The sequence below is a fragment of the Crinia signifera genome, chromosome 3 (genome assembly GCF_055691185.1).
Source record: "Crinia signifera chromosome 3, ASM5569118v1, whole genome shotgun sequence".
Lineage (NCBI taxonomy): Eukaryota > Metazoa > Chordata > Amphibia > Anura > Myobatrachidae > Crinia > Crinia signifera.
Window position 1 is genome coordinate 91,341,556 of NC_139219.1, and position 9,338 is coordinate 91,350,893.

Genomic DNA, 9,338 nt, shown 5'->3' on the forward strand with positions numbered 1-9,338 from the left:
TGTTACGTTCGACGTATTTGGAATATACATCCGTACTAATCTTACCATCTTCTATCTTAATGGTCCACAACATAAAAATATCGTCAATATAACGAGTATATGATAAAAGATGCTCGCTAACTTCTGGACAGTTCAAAAAACATTTCTCCTCTTCGACGAACATAAAAATATTTGCAAACGAGGGGGCCACGGCAGACCCCATGTCACACCCTCGTAATTGCAAGTAGTATGCTCCTTTGAAGAGGAAATAATTACATTTAAGGGTAAGATTAAGTAATTGACAAAACAATTCCTGGTCAAACAACGATGGGTCGAGGTATTGACTGCCGAAATCCGATACAGCCTCCAACCCTCCCTCGTGCGGGATAGAGGTATAGAGGCTGCATACATCCAAACATACCAATTAGGTCCCAGATGGGACTGTACCAACTTCCCTAAGTAACAGTAGAAAGTTGGTAGTATGAACGTTTGCTGATTTGCTAGTCCTATGTATGGGTTTAAGAGGTGGCCCTATGGGTAGGGATCTGTTTGTTGTGGTCATGAGTAAGGCCACGTTTCGTGGCCGAAATGTCGACCAGACACGTTTGTATTTATGTGCATCTTGCTGATGAATTAAAATAGCAAATTGAATGTAAGCTGACAAGCCCTGGTGAGTGCTATCTTTTTTCTATGGATGTATTGTATGGCTCCATCGTGGGACCATTAGAAGGCTACCCCAGGCATAAGCATATGTACAAGTGAGTGCCAACCTGTTCCAGGATATATAATATACACAAAATTAAACTACTAACAGGCTTTTACCAACCATTTGTTTTAATAACTTATAAAGATGGAACCACTCTTAGATATTGTATCCCCATACTCCTTCCTCTGTCAGCCACCGCAGTCCAATAGAATGGGGCGTGCGCATGAGACGATTGCGCACCCCATTCTGTCATAAGCCCCTGCAGCTGTTTCCCGCCACTGCCCGTCTCACCCATTTCCCCCACACGCTGCCCGCTCCTTGCCTGTCTCCCTTAAGCGGAGATGGGCAGGGAAGCACCCTGTCCTGCTCACATGAGCCGACCAGTCGTCCGCCAGCCTGTGCCAGCTGGTGAGATCTGGCGGGGGGGGGGGGCTGATGGCGGCTCCATCTATATTAGAGGGAGATGTATCAAGCCTTGGAGAGAGATAAAGTGGAGAGAGATAAAGTGGTCTATGTATTACGCCTTGGTGAGAGATAAAGTGGGTGGAGATAAAGTACTGACCAATCAGCTCCTGTCATTTTTCAAACAGCCTGTTAGTTGGCAGCTAGGAGTTGATAATCTAGTTTTTAATCTCTCTTCAAGGGTTGATACATCTCCCCCCAGGTATGGGTCAATAGATCGACCAAATGAAGGTTGACATACAGTGGGTCGACCACTGAAGGTCGACGTAAATGAGGTCAACACATGAAAAAGGTTGACGTGCCTAAGGTCAACTGTGTCAAAATGTCAACACAAACATTATGTCGACCTTGGTAAGGTCAACAGTCAAAAGGCCAACGTACATTTGCACTCCCCATGCTTCGGGCTCGGTGCCTCGCTACGCTGGGCACACTATTCTATTCTCCGTTCATGTTCTTGTGGATGATAGGGCACCTCTCCCCCTATCTTATTTTTTTAGAATTGCTTTTTTTAATGAAACTTCATATGTGCCATAAACACAGCAAAATAATAATTGATAATCATGTTAAATCATTATAGAATAGACAATAACAATGACACCGAACATAGGGACTGATTTGGCATGGGATGAAGATTTTCAAACATCAGCGCTGTTTGCGAATATACAGTACTCATGTTCTAATTCCGGAGTGAGCTTGCATGCCTTCTTAAACAGCGGTTGCATTGCGGCTATTCGGCGTTGCAGGGGCATGGTCCGGACCACTTGATGTGCAGGATGTGGAAGCTGCATGACATCACTGGCAGCTGCTGCAGCCTGAAAGATGGCTGCCCGGTGACTGACTTTGTAGCTAGGCTGTGCAGCCAGGAGGCTACTCTTGGCATGAGAGTACTTCGCTATATTGGGAAGTGATTGCATGTTAGAGATACAGTTGCAAAACTTTGCAATCACATTGCTGGGCGGGACCCTGCATGCTGCCGATGCGAGTTGTAGTTTTGTGAATCTTTGCAAAACTCAAGCTGAATCAGGTCCATAATCATCATAGCAGGAGATATTAATTAGCATTAAATAAAATATAAACAAGAAATAATAGTTATTCAGAACTGATCACAGTGGGGCAATTTAGCAGGGCCCTGCTATCAGAAAGCCACTGACAGGGAGAAAACCCACCATGTACAAGTCTGCGAAAAGCTTGCGAAAAATAACCCCATTTGGTATCTAGACGCAAATCCAATTTAATAACTAACTCACCATGGTTTGATTTTACCAGTCTGTGCGTAATGCAGAACCTGCTATGCCTGTGATTGAACTTATGTCACACACCCTCCCTGAAAATGCCTGGGCACACCTATTTATTTCTTGATAATCCCCAAAAAAGTCAGAGTAACACCAAAAACGGTGTCTTTCTGTCAATCAACTTGCAAACACTGTGTGATCAGAAAAGACGCTGGATTTTTTGAATGGCCTTGTGCATGTGTTACAATCTGTAGGCATGCATAGTTGTTCTAGAATTCTTCAAACAACTACTGTATAAAGACTCTTAAAGCAGGATTAAAATGTAGGGTATATCTGATGGGGATTACAAACAATCTGTGCTCCCAAATACTGTAGGTAAAGTAATCTGATGCCCAGGTCCAAGAGGTCCCAAAAGTTCCCAGCCAATACTGTCGACTTGGTGAGATTGACTGAAAAGTTGGAAACGCCTTTAAAATAGAGAATATCGGACCAAGCTAGACTGCTGTATTGTAAAAAATATATAAAAGAATGATTTCTCTGGAGCCAACCATAATTCCTTTGACAATGACATTACTCTGTAATAGTCTAAGCCAGGCATGTCCAAACTGTGGCCCTCCAGCTGTTGTGAAACTACACATCCCAGCATGCCTTGCCATAGTTTTAGCACCCCCTAATAGCAAAACTGTGGCAAGGCATGATGGGAATTGTAGTTTCATAACAGCTAGAGGGCCATAGTTTAGTCATTCCTGGTCTAAGCAATGAGCAAACTAAACAGTAGGGGGATTTTAAACATTTCTGCATGAGACATAATTATGGATGGTTTCTTACAACTATTAATTCAAAAGAAATGAACCGGTATATACTGATAATGAATCAGCCCTATAAACTCAGGAGCAAAGTTCTGATGTTGTAGAGCAATCAGATGGGGCCAAAGCAGTGTCTTAGGCTTTAGTGGTGTTTAAACTACATAAGGAGAACATTCTGGGAGTGTATAGATTTAGAAGATGCCAGAGTTGCACTAATTGCCATAGAGATTCTCCACTTTAAATTAGAGATGAGCGGTCTGGATTCCGTGGAATCAAAACTGCTCCAAACAGCGCCCCCCGAGCCTGCCGCGAGCTTCCAGCTTTGCTCAGAAACCAAACGCCGTAATGTCACGTTGGATTCTTGCGAAACGCAGAGTCTTTATAGGCTCGGCATCTCGAGAATTTGGCGCCATTTCTCCCCATGCTTCCCAAGCAGTGCACAGCTCTTACTGACCATCGAATGATTTCTCTCCTCTTCGGTAATAAAAGTCAGTATATTTCCGTCGCTGAAGATGGGGAGGGCACTGATGCCATGTGACTTCAGCTGCCTGCCCCAAGCGGGCATAGCCACACCTGCTTCTACAGGGGAATGCCCAGTGTTTTTATGGGGATGCCCATTAATTGCTGGGTGTTTGCTACGGCCCCATGCATGCCCTCGGCCCTCCCTCCCTACAGCAAACGGTCTGGCGAGTGTGTAACTCGGTGAAACCATTCGTTGCTGGGGTTTGCACATGCGCAGACCACCATCGATCCTGAATTCTATATTCAAATTAAAATCATAATTAGACCAGGAATGCCCTTTAATGTTCAGGGTGTAGGCAGAAAATATTTGACAGTTTTTACCATCACTTCTGAATTTCCTAGGGAACGGTTTACTCACCTACAGTAGTGGTGGGAAAGACAGCTGTGTCGATGATACATTATAAACAATGAACACATAATTATGTCAATGTACTCCACAGATAAATGCTTTCATATTTCCTGTAAGGCTACTAGAATTTCCTAATATTTTCTGACTTGTGACAAAAGAACAATAAAGGGACACATACACATAAGAGCCTTTTTAAAATTGACATTCCACTCCAGGTCTCTCTTTTTCCAGGATAATTCAAGCTGTTTTATTCTGCAGCTGCTCCTGGTTATACGTAGCCATGGCTAGAATACAGTCAGTAGGACATTAAATAACCAGTCCAAATAACCTATTAATTCAAATTTGGTGTGTTCACTACCTAACACATTTCACTACCTGCTCTAGCTTTCTCAATTACCTTTTACCTTCCATTGCCTCATCTTCAGGACCTATGGATTGCAAACCTTGTGGAGTTGACTTAATTTCTCACCGCTACGTGCTACCTTTAATAAAAGGACTCAATATGCTATCATCCACCCCTGGCCCTAAATTGGGATGCTTAACCTGGATATCCTCCGGTGGCCTATACCATCTACAGAGACCCTTGTGAGAGGAAGCTTGGTTCCAGTCGCATTTGGGTCCTACATCTACCATCCCTCCAGCGGGTCAGTTGGACACGGTACACCTAGGCCCTTATTCTGATTGATGCGGACTTTACCGCGTTCTTACGGATCGCGTCTTTACGGCGTCTGCGCATGCGTGGAGAACGCAACGCGCATGTGCCACGCCTTGACACCGTACCTGTTCGGGCAAATCCCGTACAAAACTGTTCACCGCAATCAGTCGGGAAATAGGGGCGTATTATGGGCGTCATGCGGAATGACACATGGGCGTAGTTTCAAAGTGGGCAAAACGGGGCGGAAACATGGGCGGACACGGGGGAGTACACTTATGTTGGGGGGCGTACATTCGGAAACCACTCCGAATGCACGCGAGCAAAAAGGGCTGAAATGTGCGGTGTCCACAAGTGTACTATTGCTTTGCGGACACCACTCGTTCATGCGGTAGGCGAACGTACGCCTAATGACTACAACCATTAACACCTGAACCCAATACAATCTACTCCTTTACTCATTACTCACTAATAGGACGCTTGTCAGTGCTTTAATTGAAACCATTGCTGCTTCAAGGAAACCTTAGTAATCCCCCACATATGCTGTACTTGTCCCACACTTAAAAACTGCTAACAATTGACATGACAGAATATTAATACTAGCAATACACATGTGTATTCGACATGTACTCATGAAACCACACATTTTGGGTAAAGTAAACACATTTATTTATATTCATGTCACACTCAATGCCACTGTCATGCAATGACCATAAAATTAAACATCAAAACTATAAACAACATGCCAGGAATGCAGCAAAATAAATAATAATAAAACACAAATATAATAGCACACAGATGGACTCCAGCACCTCCTATGTGCCACTGCACATGTAGCCAGTGGGAAATGAGGAGGCTGCTGGCCCTTCTACAGCAGGGCAAGCTGCACCTGACCATTCTCCAGCAGGGCACCCTACACCTGGCCCTTCTGCAGCAGGCCAACCTGCAGCTGGCTCATATGCACCATCAGCAGACTCATTTGGAACACAACCGGGGACTTCACCAGATAGTACCATGGCCATCACTTCAAGTACAGCTGACAGTAATGCCAGGCACAAGAGGGCAACAGGGGAACCACAAAGGACATATGAAGCAAGGGCTCATCTGGTTCCCCTCAGCACGTGATTGGACACAAGAAGCTGACACACACAGCACAATGGAAGATTTGGGAACACATAACGGTAGAGATTAATGCGGCCACAAGTTCATTTCCGACCACGTTTGGCCTTGGTAGGCTCCTTGGCCTGTGCAGCAGCTCTTCGGGGACGCCCAGATGCTGGGGCAGGTGGAGCAGATGATGTGGAGGGGTTGGCTGGTCTACCCCTCCTGCCAGCAGGGAGTGTTTCCGCTGGTAATGCACCAGAAACGGATGACATTAGGACCCTGTTGCTGGTAACCAGCTCCACCATAAGCTCATTATGGTGGAGGAGGAGATCATTTTGGCGGGTGGCTTGCTCGGCCAGCACCTGAGCACTTGCAGCCATGGCCTGATGTGACTCAGCCATGGCCTGCATGCTCCCAGCGATGGACTGCTGGGTGCTGACCAAGCTCGCCAGGATCTCCTCGGTCCTACGCATCCGTTCTGATGCCAAATCTCCCTGCTGGTTGATGTCCACAAGCACCTGGGCCAAGGTGGCCAAATCGGCTTGGCCCGATGCCTGCTGCTGCACAGGCCTACCTCTGGGGCCAGGTGGCACGGACTCCTCCACCTCCTGAGCAGAGTCCTCACCAAGCGGTGGGGTGTCTGTGGGAAAAGATAAACACAATTAGGAGACATTCTACGATAATTACTTGCACAAGTTTATGGCATGACCAATATTTACCTTCCAGAAAAGACGCAAACACTTCAGCTGGGGCCTCGCTATCCATCGTGCTCACCCCCCTGATCTCCTCAACTGAGATACAGCTCTCCGCCATCTCCTCCAGGGGGGTGAGCTCTAGCCCTGATGGCATGGGGCCGGCCCCAGATGTCTGGCTGTGTTCCCACCGCTTGGTCATCTTCCTCTTCAGGTTGGTTTTGAAGTCCTGCCACCTGCAATGTAAGTTGACATATTAATACATGTCACTCCCAATGTTAGCTGTTGCAGCCATTGCTATGTGCTACATCTTACAACATGTGATTAATGTCCCATATATAATATTACATGCAACTATGATATCAACCGTTACAATACACATTCACAATCACCCTACTCTGACTCTCAAGGAAATAACATGGCAATAATGTATGTGTATCGTAACAACCTCATGTGCCATTTGCAAAATGCATATAAGCATCAATTAAATCATTACTTGGCTATTACTGGGCACATGTATGACAAAACAACTTGCCTCTTCTTCACATGGTCCGTCTCACGAACTTGTGGCGCAACTGCATTAATCTCTGCCGTTATCTGTTCCCAAATCTTCCATCGGCGTGTGTGTGTCAGCTTCTCGGATGGGCACTCTATCCAATCACGTGCTCGGGGAACCAGGATGGCCAGCTCCTGTGCTTCATATGCCTTGTTTTTTTTGGTGGTTCGGCTGTTGCACTGGCTCGCCCCTTGCTACGTCCCTGGCCACGCCCCCTGGCACCAGTCGCTGCACTTGAAGTGCTGGCCATGGTACTACCTTGTGAAGTCCCCTGTTGTGTTCCAAACAAATCTGCTGATGGTGCAGATGAGCCAGCTGCAGGTTGGGCTGCTGCAGAAGGGCCAGGTGTTGGTTGCTCTGCTGTCGAATGGTCATGTGCAGCTTGGCCTGCTGTAGAAGGGCCAGCAGCCTCCTCATTACCCACTGCCTGCATGTGCAGTGGCACATAGGTGGTGCTGGAGTCCAGCTGGGCAAAAAGTTGCTGGAGCTCTGGGTCTAACTCTGGTTGGGAGCCAGACATGTTAGCAACAACATTGTCACCCTGTAATACACCTTTTTATACTGTTTGAGTATCCTGTTTGGCGGACATCAGCGGCAGCTGCGTTCCGTGCGTGAGCGTACGTCGCTGTTCTTTCGCGCCGCATACGGTGGCGGAAATTCCATTGTGGAAAACCTGGCGAAAGTTCTAAATGAAATACTGGTCACCAATTATAACATTGCATAGAATCTTCGGATACACCTGGGACTATTGCACAATACACATGCTATTTGCTAGCATTACATGACATTTGATTCATGACTACTGGCGTATGATGGCGTTTGATTGCAAGCTAAAAGTAGCCCATTCCCTTAGAGAATCCACGCCACAAGTCAGGCAATACTCATCTCTACTGTTATAGACAACACATGTGAGAGCCCTATAAATAGTGAGTTGCTGGTAGAATCAGTTGTCTCCAGATCACGACTTGTCAGGGTCTAAGGTAAGCTCTTCCATGCTCCTTGTAGATATGATATCCATTCACTATGTAAGTGTATGAAGGTATGCACCATTGCCTCACTGCCTACAGATTGTTGGGCCAGCAAAGTGTGTGTATCATTATTGCAACATGTCACATGTTCACTATTTCACTCACAGGTCTTAAACCTGTGTGGGTTCATCTATTGCAGGACAACATGTCCCAGCAATAGATGAAATGTCTCATAGTACATGAAGTTGGCAAAAAATGCTGACACCTTTATCTGTGTGTTTTGGACGGTGTGTATTGAGTTCATATTATTGTGTCATCATTATAGAGTCAAATGGATCTGCGTGATTACACGGGGCGGCCATCAATTGTACGTATAGAAGGCTACAAATCAGTTTGTAGTGGGATATGGCCATTATGTGCATAGGTGCATCAGTATTTATGTTCATTTCTTTATAGGTTGCAGAAGCTATTCTGCGCTACATGGAGAGGAGGCTAAGGGCACTTGCGGCTCTCCCCACTCGTCGCCCAAGGAGGCCAGGACGTGCTAGAATCTATCGCACACGGGTGACTCTGTTTGCTATGCCCGATGATGAGGTACTTACTAGGTACCGGTTACCCCCAAATGTAATTCTGGATCTGCTCAACCTAATTCAGAGCGATTTGGAACCTCTACACGGGATCACGACAGCAATTCCGCCTCACACACAGCTGCTGGCGGTGTTGCATTTCTGCGCCTCAGGATCGTTCCAACAAGTAGTGGCAGTACTTGCTGGAATATCTCAGCCGGCCTTCTGCCGAATCCTGAGGCGTGTGACGTCGGCCATGTTCAGGCGCAAGGGGCACTTCATGGCCATGACATTTTCCCCCGAGACCCTGCGCAGAAGCCAGCACGCCTTCCAACAAATTGCTGGCTTCCCTAATGTGATAGGGGCTGTGGATGGCACCCATGTACCATTTGTGCCTCCATCTCGAAGTGAGAAGATATATAGGAACCGCAAATTGTTCCACTCACTGAACGTGATGGTGGTATGTGGCCCATCCATGGAAATTCTCGCCTTCAACTCGAAGTTTCCCGGAAGTGCCCATGACTCGCATGTCATCCGACAAACCGGGATATGGCAAAGACTACAAGAGCTGGAAGGCCGTGATGCGTGGGTTCTGGGTGACTCCGGTTACCCATGTACGCCCTGGCTACTTACGCCGTACAGCTACCCAGCACCGGGCCCACAGGAGGCATTCAATGTGGCGCATGTTGCCACCAGGCAAGTGGTGGAGCGCTCAATTGGCCTTTTAAAAGGTCGATTTAGAGT